This window comes from Asparagus officinalis, chromosome 6 (genome assembly GCF_001876935.1).
Source record: "Asparagus officinalis chromosome 6, Aspof.V1, whole genome shotgun sequence".
Classification (NCBI taxonomy): domain Eukaryota; kingdom Viridiplantae; phylum Streptophyta; class Magnoliopsida; order Asparagales; family Asparagaceae; genus Asparagus; species Asparagus officinalis.
The window spans coordinates 58,072,016-58,090,517 of record NC_033799.1 but is presented as its reverse complement, the minus strand read 5'-3'; the positions used below and the strand labels follow the sequence as shown (position 1 = coordinate 58,090,517).

General features: G+C 45.4%; 1 pseudogene; it reads left to right on the top strand.

The window, feature by feature from the left end:
- LOC109846221 overlaps nucleotides 1–17,884 on the top strand; it is a 64,901-nt pseudogene extending 47,017 nt beyond the window's left edge.

The following is an 18,502-nucleotide window of genomic DNA, read 5'->3' as shown; positions in this document are numbered from 1 at the left end:
CACCAAATTTTGCAGGATGTCTTTGAAGACATAGCACTTTCTGGTAGGATGCCCTAGGAACCTGTGATAACGGCAATAATTAGGGTCATCCACCTTCCCTGCTTCATCCGGCTTCCTGATTTCGGGCAGCTACAGCTTGTTGTTCTTCCGAAGCAATTGGAACAAGGTGTCTACATGCTCCTCTTTAAACGAATACTGCTTGAGAACTCTTTGTTGATTTGGCGCCTTGCCTTGTTTAGCGGGAGGTGGTGCTCGCGTGTTGGCGTCAGCCGCCAAAGTCTCTTTTCCCTTAGACCGCTGGGCGTTGTGCTGATTGCGTTGTTGCTGCGGCTTGGGTTGCGTCACTTCTTCGGCTTTAACCCGAGCAACAATCTCTTTGGCTTGTTCTCCTTTCGAAACCAGTTGCCTCCAGGAGCGACACTCCGCTACTCCTATTTGAGCAAGGAGCTGGGTCTGCAAGTTGTGCCTGCAAGTTTCAACCAAAGTCGATTGGGTCATACCTGAGGGGCATCGTAATGCCATGCTGCGGAATATCTCCACATATGTCTTGATAGATTCTCCTTTCCTCTGCTTGGTGGCGAGAAGAGTCGGGACCAAAACTTCCGTATCGTCCTCGAAGAATCTGGCTAAGAAGAGCCTTTCCAAATCCACCTATTTCTGAATAGATCCGGCAGGCAGTTTCATAAACCATTCGAAGGCGACTCCATTAAGAGTGCCGATGAACAGGCGGGTCAGGATGGCATCGTTTGCTACCATGTCTCCGATCTGTGACTTGAAATAGTAGATGTGCTGATTCGGCGACCCTGTGCCATCGAATGGTTGCAAGGTAGGGGTCTTGAACTTGGGTGGGTAAGGAGCTGTATCGCACTCAGCAGGATAAGGCCGCACCACTCCCTCTTCGCGGAGCTCGCTTCTGTTGGCTATTGCGTTGAGGTGAGCCTCCAGTTCGTCTACTTTAGCGGACTGAGGATGCAATTCTCTTTCTATCTCCTTCTCATTTTTAGAAGAGGATTCCAGGTTGTGAGTTTCACGATCCGAATGTTCTTGTACCTTCTGCTTTCCCTTTGACATTGTCCTTCGGGAAGATTCAGGTCTTTGGCCTTTTTCAGCAAGGAGCTGGGCCAACATGTCCTTCATTTGCAGAAGTGTTTCCTGCTGTGCATGGAGCATGACATGATGTTCGTCTACTCTCTTATCTATGTCTTTAGGATTTCCTGCCATGTAAGCTGAAACCTCTCGTGCTACAATAGAGCTTGAAGATTGAGATTCGGTAATTGTCGAATGTTCATCGTCAGAAACGATCACCTTGGCTAATCTTTGGTAATTAACCAAGCGGATGGCTCCTGTTCGATTCCGAGTATGCCGGTATACTCCTTCAAACTCGTCACAAATTTCCCGAACAGTCGGGAAATGGCTTCTTTGCGACTCTTCAGAACTGGGACCTAAAGCTTTCCCTCTACCTATCACGTTTATAGTGACTTCGGGGTATTTAGTTTCGGCTGTCTTCTTTTTATATCGACGTCGTCGTTTGGTAGGCCTAACGACGTTCGTCAACCTATCGAACACAGACTGCTGAGGTACGGACGCGCAACAATGGCATTCTGACAGGACTGCAGAGATAAGCAGCTCACATTGGCATGAGTGAGCTGTTTGCATTGCTGGTTTTCCTCTTAACAATAATTCCCACAAATCAGTAACTTGGGAGGAATCTTTCCCTGAGCGTGGGGACGGAGATGGAACCCCCTGCCCTGGAGTGGGTAAGATTGATTCTGGTCGAACGTGGATTTTGAACCCATGTTGACTCTTCTGAACTTGGCGGACCTATTGAGGATCGCGTTCTTGAAGAATAATGCTAGGGTTGCGTTCTTGAAGAACAACGCGAGGGTCACATTTGGATTTGTAAACATTAGGCTGAGGCCTACTTTTAAATGATGAAATAGACCCCTGAGGGTCATGTTTTGATTAAACGCGCCCCTGAGGGTCACGTTTGGTTGGTGAAACAGACTCTTGAGAGTCATGTTTCGTTTGAACGCACACATGAGGTGTGCATTTGTTTTTGGCGACGCCTTTCTGAGGGCTGTGTTTCGAAGAAATAACGTGCCACTGAGGGTCGCATTTTAGCTGTATCAGCCGAGGCTCGTAATTGGGCTCATTACCACGAAGTATGTGTTCTGGAGTGGAAACGCTACACTCGGGTAGAACCTCAAGAACGTGATCTTCGCGTTGGGCCAGTGTTCGGCTTTCTCGCAGGTGTGCTCGTCATATGGATCTTCTCCGTCTTCGAGTGGTGTTCTTTTTGGCTTGTTTCAACACCATAGCAGCGACGTTATTGGCGTTTATGGAGCTCGTATCCTCAATAGGCCGTTTATGGCCTGAAACACGTCGTGTTGATGCGGATGTGGGACATTTAACTTGCCGGGCGAGTTCGGCAGAGGCTAAGCTCGCTTCTGTTGCGGAGGAGCTGTTCGACAAACTTTGGCCAAAGAATAGGACTTGCTTTCGCGTTTCAGCAACAGGTTTGATCTCCTTAGAGATCTTGCGGACGTTTCGCCTAGCCTTGGGGCTAAGTGATCCAGAGGAGAGGGCTTCCTCATACTTTGCTTGGTCAAACTCCACGACGAGAGTTTCAACAGTAGTTCCCATGAGGTGGACATCGGATTGCGCCACTACTTCTTCATCAGAAAAGCATGTCCCCAGTGGAGTCGCCATCTTTTGTTTGTGGAAAAAATTCGATGTAAACGAAATGAAAGAAAAATTGATTTGTATTCTCTCAAAATCGATTACAATTTGGATTCCGATTACAAAAGAGAGGAGAATGAATTTGATTCTCCCCTTTGTTTAAGTCTGGGTTCTTCTTGGTAGCGATGGAGTGCCTCCTTCTATTGCTTGCGTCGAATTCGCTCTCCGTTGACGATCTGACCATCCTTTTTGTCTCGTGGGAATGATGAACTTCTGTGGAAAGTTTAATGAATAACTCTTAACGAGTTTAAGAACTCAGAACGAGTTAGAACTCTGTGGATCGAGTTGTTAGAACCGAAAATTCGGTTAATGACCAAGCATATCTTCTATTGTTGAAGAATACTCTTAGATTTGATCTTCTGAATTTGATTCAAATCTTCTATCTCCAAGGAATTCGCCTCTATTGCTCTCTGCTCTTGATTTTCCATTCCAAAAAGCCAGCCCCCCACTCAGTTGAGTTTGTTGAAATTTTATAGGTGGATAAGAGGTTGTAACTGCCCTCTAAATCCGCTCCTAAGTGGGCATGATTTCCTCAGATCGTGGGGAAAACTGTTCTGGAACCGTTCGACTCATGTTTGAATGAGTCAAACGCCCAATTTGGCGTTCAGAACCCTAACCTCGCGTCTTGGAATTGAGACGCGAGGTTAGGTGTTGACTGAACATCAAAAACGCGAGGGCCGCTCGCGTTCGGCTTGTTGTAGCTTGGAAACGCGGGGGTCGCCTGCTTTTCCAGAATTGTAACGCGGGGATGAATTCCGCGATTTAGAAGGGGGTTAGTTGATTTGTAACCTCTCCTACAGAGCGTTGCAAGGATCGTTATTCAGTAATCCTAGCTTTAGCTGTTGTGGGGTGTGAAAGTCGTCAGATTGTAACTTTCACTATAGATTGTGAAGACTGCTAAATAGAGTTTTCATCAGTTGTCGGAAGCGTCATTGATTTGTAACTCTTCTCGCTCTATGTGAAAAGTCCTCCATTTGCAGCTTTCGTTTGTTGGCATGAAAACTATCTGATTGTAGCTTTTCATTGTTGGAGCTTGATGGGGATCAGCTATCCATTGTGACTTTTAGACAGTTTACACGAATATTTGTCCACGACTCTCTACCAAGCAACTCACCAACCAAGTTCAACCTTTTATTTCTAAAATCATTATACTGCTCATCGGAACCTCTAATAGTTGCTAATATAATATTAGTCATGTTGTTGTCACAGCCATCAAGATCAATCATCTCAAATATGAGGCTGTGTTTGCAGCGATTGTAGAGTTGCGGATGCAGTGATTTGGAAATTACTTGTGTTTCGATTGTAAGGACGAATTCTTCTTCTTGATTTGAAGGAACCATTGCCTTGTAATCTCTTCTTGATCCATAGGGAAATCCTTTGGTAACAAGAAAGTCGTCTGATTGTAACTTCCATTGTTAGGGCTTGATGGGGATCAGCTATCCATTGATTTTTAGACAGCCTACACTAATCTTTATTTTAGATTAGCCATGTCGACGAGAAGATCACGCCTCCCGAGGAGCTGCTCGGCTACTCAGTCGCCTGAGAGGGAGCGTCCATCTTTCACCGGTAAGCCCTTGTGATTTCCCGCTTATGAATTCAATTTTTATGAATTCAATTTTTATCACAAAGGAAGAGCTAATATCCTCCTTTGTGGGGGTGGATGCTTCTATACTACTTCCCCGCTTTATTCTCCTTGGTGAGGCAGCTGGGAAGAGTTGATATACTCCTTTGTGGGGGTGGATGCTTATCAGATACATTTTGCTTGGTCAAAACGTGTCTTAAGGCAATATGGGGCGATTTTTGCTGTATTACGTTTTGTAAGATAATGTACGTTATCTTGTGTATTCGTGATACGGTTAAAACCGTCTCGACAATTACAAGGTAGTGACTCTATCTCACGGATTGGTGAAAAGAGTTCAACGCCCTATGTCGTCTTAATATTTCTTTATAACCGTGTTTAATAAATACGCATTATTTGTTTCAGTTGAATACCCTGCTACGTCGTTTTCTCAATTCGAGATAGATGGCCATAAGAGTAGGTATTACACTGCTGTTGATAATTCGGCGTCGATTCTGCCCACTTCTCAGTTCGCTTTTGACCTCCCTGATGAGTTCTCTAAGTCGGTACGGGAGGGGGGTCACCGCGTCACGCGCCAGTTAATTACAGACACGCCGTTTGCTAAAGATACGGATCCTGCTCATCCTTTAAGAAAGACGCATTACATGTTTGGCGATTCCGTGATGGATCCAACCGTCATAGCGCTCGAAGATGAGCGGTGGTTACACAGTGATGGTACAACTTACTTATACCTTCCTTTAAGAAAGACGAAGTTGTTTGTGAACTAAAACCGCTGACTCCTTCGGAGATCAACAAGTTGGTTGAAAATGCGGCGCCCGGTATTACACCATTGCGAGCGCCCAAGGTAGATTTTGTTCAGGGACTAAGTTCAAGACTTTCTTGTTGCAAGCGGAGAAATCCATCCATCCTAAGACTTTGTTGGCCGGTTATATCGCACTTTGGTTAAAGAAGCGCGTGGTGTCGTATCAGACTTCTGATGTCTTGCCGATAGAGGTATTATTTCCCGCTGTCCAGCTTTCCAATGGAAGGAGCTTATCTCTTTTGCCAGCAATGGTTGTCGACATCCATCGTGGGCTTCATCAAGTGGTAACGGCTTTTACTCAAACTGAGAAGACCCCGTCCAAAAAGATCCCTATGGCGAAGGCAGAGATCCCTTACACCTATTTAATGGGGTGGCTGGTTCTTCATCACCCTGATTTGATGTCGCCTCCTACTAATGCAGATCTGTCCACTCATTTGCTACAATTATTTAAGGAGTGTAGATGGAAAGCTCGGGACCTTTCGAAAGTTAGGAGGAGCTTGCACATGCACAAGGGTTGGGTGATCAATCACTGCCTCCCTCGATTTGCTAGCAAATATAGTGGGATGCTTACCGATGTAGAAGCGCCCGGAACCGACCGGACCTCTCTCGATGTTGGCTGCTTCAGATGGCTCATGAACATAAGGCCAGGCCATCCCATTTTCTGGGTGAAGGAGCGCTGCTATATAGAGCCTTACTTGCCGTGCCGGTTCGCCCGTCAATTTGGATACAACCAGTTATATATCGGAAATCCGAACCAACGGTTTCATACTCGTGGCGGGCTAGTGGATGGCACTCGCGCTTGGCTGTGGAATGTGACAGGTTGTACCAGTGCCAAATTCATTCTTCTGAATACTAATCGCCACTTAGAGCTCACATATTTATGCTACAAATGGATTATGGTCGCTAATGAACCCGTCCCTCTGAGGCTAATTAAAGAGTTGATGGCTGAAGCTGTGTCGCGTATTGCTGAGAGGATGGTTCGAGAAAATCTGCAAGAATGAAGGAAGCGCGACAGTAAGCTTGCTGGTCCCTCAGGCAAAGGTAAGCAAAAAGTGGAGGAAGTAGAAGACGGATCGTTCTCTTCCGACGAGGAGACTTCCGGAGAGGATGAAATCGCTGCTGGTGGTGCTATGGAGGTCAACAGTGACTTTGAGGAACATGCAGCAGGTTTGTCTAAGTCTTTTTTATAAAGAGCTATGGGATCTATCGATCGCTGATCGAGCTCGCCGACTTAACGCTCGAAAGAAATGGAGAGTTTTGCCTACTTATAATAGAATGATGGTTGAACTTTTAGATATAGGTTCCGAGGGGGAAGAGGAGAGAAGTAGCCTTATCACTCATGCTCGATCTTGGGCCACAGCTCAGGCAGGATTGCAAGTTGAGACGTGTGCCACATCCGCGCAGGATAGACCTGTGGATCTTAAAGAGACCCGACCTACAAAACGACTGAAGTTGACCATCAAGCGACACGCTAAACCTCATGCTTCTCGAACGGAGGTGGCCGACGATACGCCTATTGGTGGGGAAGGTAATGTTTCGACTCTTGTCATCTTTTCAGTCGTTTCCTCTACCAAGCTTTAGACTTAGCAAATTTTATATTCTAGAGGGTCATGATGAAGATGCAATGATGTACAACTCCCCTTCTCCCGACTTAGACTTTTTCGGAGGATCTTGTTTCGTGCCGCAAGCAGATGAGGCTGTGGGTTAGGATCTGGCGGGTGCTGAAACAGGTGTGGCCCCTAACACTGGCGAAAGTACCGTTGTAGGATCTGATTTGTCCATGGTGATTGCTAGCCCATGTATACCTATTATCGGTAGTACACCTTTTAGGTGGCAATCTCGGGTATTAAACGACTCAGAGTTCGTCTCTCCTCTAATTGCTTATATGCTTCTGGCTCTTTTAGAAATGTTACAAGAGGCGATTGCTGACGTCGAGATCGAAGGGCATGCTGCTATTACCGGAGGTAATTTTAATTCTCATTTATTGTTTATTTTCAACTTCTCTTTCCATATCTTATCACTTAGAATTTTTTGTAGACGTTCCGATGGAAGGTTTAAATGATGAAGAAGTCTCTCACGACGCAGTTAACACACATTCCCTTGATCCTGTACAAGATCCTTCAGGATCTGGCGACATGCTTTTTGACGATATGTTGTTAGAACAAGCTCGTCGAGAGACCGTCGAACCAATTATTGAAGCTGGTCCCCTTGCTGGTATGAATTTATTCCTTTGCAAAAGTTGCTCACTTGTCGGTCTTACTTAATCGTAAGAGAGTTATGCTTGTAGGACCAGTCGTTGAGACTGATACATCTATTATTGTTGGGATATCTGACGATGATACGGGTGTATCTTCTCTTCAGAACTTAGCGATCCTCATGGGAGATTGAGGATAGATGATTCTCATGATAACATGAGAATAGAGGTGTCAAACAGTACAAGGGAATGTAGGTTGGAGCGAGGAACGAGGCAGAGAATCGAAGATTCGAAGAACCCAGATTTCAGCCTGTGAGTCGACTCATACATTTACATGAGTGGACTCATTAGGGTGAGTCGACTCATGACTGTCATGAGTCGACTCACGAAACCCAGCCGTTTTGCCAAAAGTTTCTGCTCGGTCGATTCATCACCTAATGAGTCGACTCATCAGTCATGAGTCGACTCATATACAGTTTTGAGTCGACTCAAGAAATCAAGTCCTGTTAGCAAAAGTTTCTGACCAGTCGACTCATCAGTTATAAGTCGACTCATATGAGGTCATGAGTTGACTCATAACTGTTCATGAGTCGACTCATCGGAGTTTTCCAGATTTGTTAAGGACTCTTTTTACGCGTTTTCCAGTTTGGGTTGGGCTTGGTTATTTTCCACTTTGCCACCCTCATTTGTACACCTATATAAGGGATTGTTTTTGGATTTAAAACAATCAGAGAGAGTTGAATCAAGAGAGATTAACTTGTAATTGAGATTTGGAGAGTCTGTTCTTCAATTCTAGAGTGAGATTGTGAGAGATTGTAAATTGTATACCCATAATCTAGATAAGGTATTTTCCTTCGCCCAAAACCTGAGTTGTTCTTGTGTTCTTATTGTTTTTCTCCTCAACCCACCTTTGGTAATTCAGCGACCAAAGGTGCTCGCACGGCGACTCGTATCAAGTTGATATCAGAATGATCAGATCCTACGAAGGGGGCATCCTGTGTATTGTCCTGACTCGATCGCAATACAAGAGCTTGGCGAGATCTTTACTTCCTTGGAAGGAGCCCAAGATTTAAGGAAGGAGAAGATGTCTGAAGCAGATAACTCAGCTAGACTTGACGTTATGGAGAAGTAGATAGAGACAATCGGGACTCTTACTCAGCTTGTGGGTTTCATCAATGGAGGGGACAAAAAGGAGGAATCTTCTTCGAAGGGTAAGAAGAAACTTGTTGAGTCCGATGAAGAATGCGAGAAATCAGATTCGGAAGGAGAGGCCGAGGTTGTTAAGTCTGCTTCACATATAGGGGGTAAGAATTATTACCAAAACTTGAAGATTGATTTCAAAGTGGAGATTCCTGTCTATGATGGGAGTGTCAATGTGGAGAAGCTCGATGACTGGATTGAGCGTATGGAAATGTACTTCACGCTCTACGGATATTCATCCAAGGAGAAGATCGTGTTCGCGACGTTAAAGATTTCGGGGCACGCGTTAACGTGGTGGAAGTCCTATTGCAAACAGGAAAAGAAGGCGGCGTCGTGGAACCAATTCAAGGAGCTACTGAGGAAGCAATTCTATCCTGTGGGGTTCCTCGAAGAGCGTTGGTACAAGTGGTACGGCTTGCACCAAAGATTCAATCATACCGTTCAAGAATATGCCACAGAGTTCTAGCAGCAGGCGATGGTGCTAAACATCGTAACGGATGAATACTCCATTTTCATGAAATACATGGCAGGTCTGAATGATTATATCCGGAAAGAGATGAAGTTGTTCACGGTCGGGACGATTGTAGAGGCGAGCGTGAAGGCAATTGCCATTAAGGGTAAACAGAAGAAGGGCAGCAAAACGAAGGGTGATTCCAAACAGTCGGGAGGCAAGCTTAGTGGCTCTCAACATAAGGAAGAGAAGAAGAAGGGTGATTCGGGGAAGGCAGGATTGACATGCAATCACTGCAAGCAGACAGGGCACATGGCTGATCGTTACTGGGAGAAGTACCCTCATTTGAAGCCGAAAAGGTTGAAGAAGAAGGAGGAGAAGAAAGAATACGTGATAGCAGAAGAAGGGCAGCAAAACGAAGGGTGATTCCAAACAGTCGGGAGGCAAGCTTAGTGGCTCTCAACATAAGGAAGAGAAGAAGAAGGGTGATTCGGGGAAGGCAGGATTGACATGCAATCACTGCAAGCAGACAGGGCACATGGCTGATCGTTACTGGGAGAAGTACCCTCATTTGAAGCCGAAAAGGTTGAAGAAGAAGGAGGAGAAGAAAGAATACGTGATAGCGCAGGGTCCGAAGGAGGTTCCCAGGATGATAGAGACTAACAGTAGCCTCAACCTTATGGCGGGGAAACGGGCCGCGAAAGAAGACGACGACCCAAGGGAGCAGCTCTTTGTTTTGAAGTTACAGGTCAAGACTAGCTTGGTGGATGCCATTGTAGATACAGGGAGTCAGAATAACCTGATATCTGAAGCATTGGTACAAAAGCTGGGATTGAAGACGGTGAGGCATCCGAAGCCCTATCCATTAGGGTGGATTCAGAAGGAAGCGAGATTGAGTGTGGGTGAACCAGTGTACGTTCAGATTTGCACTCCATGAGTCGTATATTGACGAGGTCACATGCGGCGTGGTTCCGTTGGATGTTTGCTAAGTTATTTTGGGCAATCCTTACTTGTGGGATAGACACGCGGTATATGATTGGCGGGCCCAAAAGTATACGTTCACCAAAGATGGAGCGTAATTTATTTTTTGTTCGGCATCACTTCTGCAGGAGACGAGTTTGGTGACTGTGACTCAGGCTAAGAGGTTGTTGAATGCGGGCAGGAAGTTCGTTTTATTGTTCATTCGGCCTTATGAAGAGCAGCTGAGTAGGATATGCTTGTCCACCTTGAGCAATCTTCAGGAGGGAGATCTTGACAGTTTGAAGGCCAAGTATGCGGACTTATTTTCAAAAATCACGGGACTACCACCACGGCGAGGTGTAGAGCATGAGATTATGTTGATCGGCGAGAGTTCCTTGCCAAACATAGGCCTATACCGCACGGCGAGGTGTAGAGCATGAGATTATGTTGATCGGCGAGAGTTCCTTGCCAAACATAGGCCTATACCGCACATCAGTACAGGAGTCATGAGATTATGTTGATCGGCGAGAGTTCCTTGCCAAACATAGGCCTATACCGCACATCAGTACAGGAGTCTGAAGAGATTAAGAAACAAGTTCAGGAGCTCTTGGAGACGGAAGTGATAGTGCCAAGTTGTTCACCTTGTGGGCCACCGGTGTTATTAATGCCCAAAAAGGATGGAGGCTGGCGCATGTGCGTGGATTACCGGACGCTCAACAAGATAACGATCAATAATCGTTACCCACTATCGCGGATCGATAATCTTATGGACCAGTTGGAGGGAGCGAGGTTCTTCACGAAGTTGGATCTGAAGTCTGGCTATCATCAGGTAAGGATTCGGGAAGAAGACACTTGGAAGACGGCGTTCAAGACCAAACAGGACCTGTTCGAGTGGTTGGTGATGTTGTTTGGGTTATGCAATGCTCTGGCCACTTTTATGAGGCTCATGAATGATTTGTTGTGACCTTTCATAGAGGATTTTGTGATTGTGTACCTTGATGATATTTTGGTGTACAGCAGGATCTGGGAGGAGTATATTGTTCATGTGGAGAAAGTGTTTAGAGTGTTGCAGGACGGACAGCTGAAGCTCAACGGGAAGAAGTGCGAGTTTGGGAAGGACGAGTTGGTGTATCTTGGCTTTATCGTAGGGAAGGGTCAGAGGAGGATAGATCCGGGTAAGGTGGTGGTGATAAGGAAGTGGCCGACGCCGAAGACAGTGACTGAGGTGAGAATCTTCATGGGGGCTTGCCAGTATTTGCGCAAGTTCATTCTACATTTTTTGACTTATGCGGCACCGTTACATGGCCTCACAAAGGCTAAGGTTCAGTTTGAGTGGGGGAGGACGCATGAGGAGGCTTTTCAGTTGCTAAAAAGGAAGATCTCGGAGGCACCGTTGTTAGCTTTACCGAATTTGCAACGGACTTTCAAGGTGGAGACTGACGCGTCTAGTTATGCGATTGGTACGGTGTTGATTCAGGATGGTAAGCCAGTGGAATATCATTCTGTGATGTTTACGGGTGCTATTACGAACTACCCGACCTATGACAAAGAGTTCTATGCACTTTATCAGGCGATTAAGCATTGAAGGGTGTACTTGTTGGGGAAGAAGGTGGTTGTGCACTCGGATCACAAGCCGTTGGAGTTCTTACATGCCCAGACGAAGCTACAGCAGGCACGGCACATAAAGTGGATGTCTTATTTGATGGATTTCAACATCATTATTAGGTATAAGAAGGGGGCGACAAACAAGTTGGTCGATATGTTATCTCATCCACCAGTAAGGGTTTTATTGGTGGTGATATGTATTCAGCTCTTGGTTCCTTTGGAGTACGTACAGCTGTACGCATCTAGTAGAGACTTCGGTGGTGTGTTCGAGTAGGCAAAGTCTGGTCAAAGGGGTTAGTATGCACTTGGAGAAGATGGATTGTTGTATCGTGGAACATCACTATGCATTCCGGAGGATGGTGATAGGTTGCAGTGGATCCGGGAAGCACATACCTCGCGTGTGCAAGGGCATTTTGGAATTCAGAAGACGCTTCTCAATCTACGACGATATGTGTTTTGGCCACGGATGCTTGATGATGTGATCAAGTATGTAGGAGGGTATAAGTTATGCTGTATTTCGAAGCCTTCTAACAGGAAGAGGGGATTGTACCTACCACTACCGGTTCCTTTTAGGTCGTGGGAGAGCATATCTATGGATTTTCTAGGAGGGTTGTCGACTACCAAGCGCGGGCATGACTATTTGTACATTGTGGTGAACCGGTTCAGTAAGATGGTGTTTTTGATTCCTTATAAGAAGACCGTGACGGGTGAGGGTGCAGCACAGTTGTTCTTCGAGCATGTATGGAAGCATTTTAGGTTGTTGAGTTTGATTATTTCGGATCGGGACAGCCGGTTTCTCAGGCGATTTTGGGATTCTTTATGGAGTCTGATGGACACTAGATTGAAGAAGAGCACGGCCTTTCATCCATAAACAGACGGGCAAACGAAGGTAGTCAACCGGACAATGATGCATATGTTGCGGGGGTATAATTCCAGGCATCCTAAGACTTAGGATGAGAACTTACCATATTTGCAGTTTGCTTTTAATCGGGCAATTCATGGATCTTCGGGAAAGTCACCGTTTGAGACTTGTTATGGATTCTTACCCCCGAGTCCGTTTGATCTCGTGTTTTCAAGTGAAGCTATGACGGACGGCAAGGAGGGAAATGAAAGACAACGTGTTCAGCGATTTCTAAAGAAGATTACACATATTCATGCCTCGGTTGAAGCACAATTGAAGAAGTTATAAGCAAGGTACAAGGCGAAGCATGATCAACATCGTGTTTCATGTAACTTTGGCGTGGGCGATATGGTGTGGCTAAAATTGAGTAAGGAGAGGCTAAAGGGAGAGGAGAAGAAGTTGAAACCGATACGTTATGGTCCATTTCAGATTCTCGGTCAGATTGGCGACAACGCTTTTAAGCTGGATTTACCACCTTACTTAGGCATGTATTCGGTGATCAATGCCGAGTACTTGAAGTTGTTTGAGCCTCCATTGCTGAATGATGAAGGTGATGACAATGTGATCTTGCCGCATGTTGAAGACTTGTAGTTTGATAGAGAGGAGCCGCTGAAGGAAGATTGTATTTTGGAGTGAAAGACGACCACGACGAGACGGGGAATGAAGGAGTTGTTTCTCATTGGACGTCAAGGTCAAGTTCCTAGCAAGGCTAAGTGGTTCAACATGGAAGGAGGGGCTCGCGAGTTTCCTGAGCTGAAGTTCTAACTTGAACGAGATTTCAAGTTCCTAAAGGGGGGACCCATGATACGGGTGTATCTTCTCTTCGGAACTTAGCGATCCTTATGGGAGCTTGAGGATAGATGATTCTCATGATAGCATGAGAATAGAGGTGTCAAATAGTACAAGGGAACATAGTTTGGAGCGAGGAACGAGGCAGAGATTCGAAGAACTCAGATTTTAGCCTGTGAGTCGACTAATATATGTACATGAGTCGACTCATCAGGGTGAGTCGACTCATGACTGTCATGAGTCGACTCACGAAACCCACCCGTTTTGCTAAAAGTTTCTGCTCGGTCGATTCATCACCTTATGAGTCGACTCATCAGTCATGAGTCGATTCATATACAGTTTTGAGTCGACTCAAGAAATCAAGTCATGTTAGAAAAAGTTTCTGACCAGTCGACTCATCAGTTATAAGTCGACTCATATGAGGTCATGAGTCGACTCATAACTGTTCATGAGTTGACTCATCGGAGTTTTCCAGATTCGTTAAGGACTATTTTTACGCGTTTTCCTGTTTGGGTTGGGCTTGGTTATTTACCACTTTACCACCCTTGTTTGAACACCTATATAAGGGATTGTTTTAGGGTTTAAAATAATCAGAGAGAGTTGAATCAAGAGAGATTAACTTGTAATTGAGATTTGGAGAGCCTATTCTTCAATTCTAGAGTGAGATTGTGAGAGATTGTAAATTGCATACTGTAATTGAGATTTGGAGAGCCTATTCTTCAATTCTAGAGTGAGATTGTGAGAGATTGTAAATTGCATACTCATAATCTAGAGAAGGTATTATTGTGAGAGATTGTAAATTGCATACTCATAATCTAGAGAAGGTATTTTCCTTCGCCCAAAACCTGAGTTGTTCTTGTGTTCTTATTGTTTTTCTCCTCAACCCACCTTTGGTAATTCCGAGACCAAAGGTGCTCGCACGGCGACTCATATCAGACGATCCTGAGGGTTGTGATTTCTTGTTAATGGCAGGAACTATCATAGAAACTCAGTCCCTAGTGGCTCAAACTCATCTTACAATCCCAACGACCAAGATGTCTACTGCAGCTGCGGGGATCAGTCCGGTTGAATAGGTCGCAAGACCAACTGAAATAGTCGGTACATCTACAACTACTACGTCCGCAATAACCCTAACGATTCATGCGACCGTGCAAGGGGCGTCGGATGCAGAGCGTCAAATTGAAGAGCCCTCAATCGTTATTGGTGAGCCCTATTCCGACATTTATCTTGAAACTATTCGGACTAAAATTCCTCAATAGTTACTCTTCTTTTTAGGGCTTTCAACTTAGCTTTATGATCTCGTCACAGCGCTACTATCTAATAACGACCCAGATAAGATCCTCCTCCGCATGGAAGTTCGTTCTTTCTTCTCGTTTGTGAACGAGATGGTTGACAATCTTCTTCGCAACGGGCTCTCTATTGATCTCTTCAAGTCATTTCTCGATCACCAAGTGACCTTTCTGAGGAGTCACGGGTATGCAGATCTGGCGGATGCTATTATTCTTTCAAATACTAAAACTCTCTCTGGGGTAATCTTTGGACAGCAGCATTCTGACAACACTGCCTTTATGATCTTGGCACACGGACAATAAGAATCCGTTTCTTGGGTACTTTTTTTCGAGACTTATTCGTATCCCCAGCTCGATAGTACAACTCATCGGTCTGATGATCAGAGCAACCCATCGCATGTCGGCACGATTCCCCAGGTATAACGTCATCATCAGACGAATACACTTCCCTCTGGGGACTCAACGCTTTGTTAGCGTCTTCAGGAGTCACACATTCGAGGTTACATTTATGTGAGCGCAAGACCTCAACGAGCTCCTGGACTTCGACACGCAATCCAATGCGATCAGTTACAGGACTTTTTCCATCATGCGTTCTCCTCTATTGCTTAGGAAGACGACTACGGCTTCCAGCTTGAAAAATCGTTCGAGATCCGTTCAATGGGCCTAAGCGCTCTTTGATTGGAGCATTGCCTCGATCACTTATGAAGGGCCAAGGCGATCTGTGATCTTTATCTTAAATCGGGACAAATCTATACTGTCTCGGATCTCCATCGGAGGTGCAAAACTCGATGGAATCGAAGAAATAAGTGCAGAACATCTTCTGTCTTGACCCTGGCATGGGTCAGACTTGAGTGACCCGCGGATTGAAGGGTCAGACCTGAGTAACCCGCAGGTTGGAGGGTTAGACCTCAGTGACCCGCATGCTGGAGGGTCGGATCTGAGTGACCCGCAGGCTGGAGGCTCGGATGGGTGACCCGTGGGCTGGAGGATCGGATCTGAGGGTCCCACGAGCTGGAGGGTCCGATCTGGGTGTCCCGCGGGCTGGAGGGTCAGATCTGAGTGACCCGCGTTTTTTGATTTTTTCGGCCTCCGTCTTAGACTTTGACCTCCATACCTTGTGCAGTCTTTGTGGCTTCTTTTCCACTTCTTCATTCTGTAATTTTTTTCTTCTTGCATAAGAATCCTTGCATGTGCAAGAAATGCGCGGCGTTTCTGAGTCCGCTCTTGAAGAATCGATCGGGTCCCTTTGTTGCGTATCCATTCGTTCTTCGTTGGTTTGAAGGAGGAGGGGTTGTCCACTCACTGTTGTGGCGGTTGGTGCCTCCTGGATTTCAGATCCGCTTCATAGCGGATTCTATCAACTGGCTCTAAGGCTTTGGCCAGCTGGCGTGCAAGGCGTTGGCGTCGCCTCTGACGTGCTCTCTTTGATAAAGTGGGCACATCATCAACAATCAACCCCTTGCTCAAGGGTTTCAGACCCGTGGTTTTAGCCTCGTCAGATGTCGACGGAACGTTGTGAGCCACAAGCGAAGTATTAGCGGGAAGATCTTCTTGTTGGGGTTCTGAAGCCGAAGTCCAACGGGTCTTCTTGGAGTAGGCCTTCCTGCACCTGCGAGGAGAGGCTGATCTGGAGGAGGACAAGTATTCCTCATATTTCTACTGGTCGAACACATATTCGACCTCTGTTTCAACCGGGATGAGGATCCGAGGTTGCGACATGTCAGCCTTCGCAGAAAGGCTCCCGCCTCCCAATGTGGTCGTCAGTTTGTTTTCGTCGAAAGTCGCCTTCATTATCGATTTCATTATAACTTTAATTGTTTACAACAAATTCGAATAACAAAATAAAAGTTACAACTCTCTTGAAAATAAACACAAGAATCATTTATCGGTTCTTGCTTACGTGGGTTCTTTGCCAGTGCCGGGTTTATCCTTGGACGACCGCGGATCGGATCTGGTTGTCGGAAAATTGACGGAGCTCCTACTTCATCAAGGAAGTATTTGCTTGAAGCTCTAAAATCGATCAAGCAAAATCAGTAGCTCTTCTCGAGATTAAGACTAAGCTTAATATCAAGGAATGGACGTACGGGGCTTCAGATCATTCGAAAGACTTCTCCTTTATGCTGAAGTTCACCGGGATCTCGTTGGCCTTCGCTGAAATTTCAAGCTCCTTGACTCTTCAATCTAGCAGCACTTCGTCCTCTTGATAAAATTCCAAATCTGTAAAATGGAGGGCTTGGGCTGATATTTATAGGCCTCGGATGCGGTTATTTGGATGAGAATGAGTGCTTTGGTCTTATCTTCAATTAACAACAGCCGAACCATGTTTGTGGATGATTTTAAGTCAGTTGGGAACCCCTGGAACAGATAAATCTTGCGAAAACCGTTTTAAAACCGTTGAAAACGAGTTTCGGGCTCTGAACTGCACGACGGACTCTGCTGACTCGCGGGGAGCGCGGGTCAGCAAGGTCTGACCCACGCTTGTGCGGGTCGGACAGATCCGACCCGCGCTGGCGCGGGTCGGACAGTGCCGTCCCGCGCTGGTGCGGGTCCATCGCCTCTGCCGAGTTCTTTCTCTTTTAGCGCTTTTCTTTCTGGAACTTGTACTTTTCGCTACTTCATGTATTTGGTCGACTCGATTTGTACACTTCGTTGCCGGACTGACCGTCGAATGCGTTGACTACTTGGGGCTGCACGCGTTGGTTGACATGCACGCGTTGATTGATGCGCACGTGTTGACCGACGCGAACGAACTGATTGACGCACGCGTGTTGACTGACGTGCACGAGCTGATTGACGTGCGCGTGTTGACCGACGCGCACGAACTGATTAATGCGCACGTGTGCTGATTGACGCGTGCGTGTTTACCGATGCGTACGAATTGATTGACGCGCGCTTGTTGACCAACGCGCACGAGCTGATTGACACGTGCGTGTTTTGACGCACACGAGCCGATTGGGTAAACCTTCTTGACTCGTCCACTCTTTGCTTCAAGTTTCGTGCGGCCTCTCATAGACAATTTTAAACGCCTACATCTCTGTTGTGGACCTTACTGTTAGGCTTAAGATGAAAGCCACTTATGATGGAAATCAAGGCTGCAATCAAGTAAGTAATATTTCTATAAGCATAAGAATAGATCAGTGTCGCATCAAATATAAGAATAGATGAGGTTAATGTTCGATAATCTTATAGAAACCAAGAATGGAGAAATGTTGCGACAATTTTTATTTTGTTTTGTGTTTCATGGCAGAGTCTGAGGGAAACCTAAAAGGAATCTTGGGCTATGTTGATGAGGACCTTTTCTCTACTGACTTCCAGGGTGACAACAAGTATGCTTTTATAATTTTCAAAGAGCTACGTTCCTTGTCATCTATCTAATACATTTGAACATAATTAATTGGTGTTTTGTGTTTTTGTCATTCCTCTCATTTCTGCGTTGCTTCCAATGAATTAATCATCCGTCATAAATGGTGATGGGCTTTCAAGATGCTCCATGAACGTGTTATATGTAGCCTTTGCTCTCAGCTTGGCTTCTGTTGTTATCATATATGCAGCCTTTTGTTGGAAGAGAGTTGTTTTCTGCCGGTTTTGCAAGTTGCTGGGCACAAATGAACGAAGCTTCACAAGAACAAGTAGTCAGGAACCTTAAGACAGCCTTCTCTTCGCAGAATATACCTCCCGAAATTCTGGCAACATTACTAAACTTGGTCAGATTCTTGGATTTGTTGGATTTGTAAATATACTTAATCATGATTGTTGGATTTGTTAATAAAACATGTGTCAAACACTTGTTATTTGTTTAATAGAATTGCGTTTAAATTTATTTTCTAATGTTATTATCTGTTTCACTTTAATGATTGTGAAAATAAGTACCGATATTATTTAGTTGTTAATATGCAACATGTTTGGAGTATAATTTGATGTTTGGTTTCTTTGTTGATGTGAATTGGAGCAAATTTATTGTGGATGTTCAGGTTTAGTGTAGTTGACAGAAAA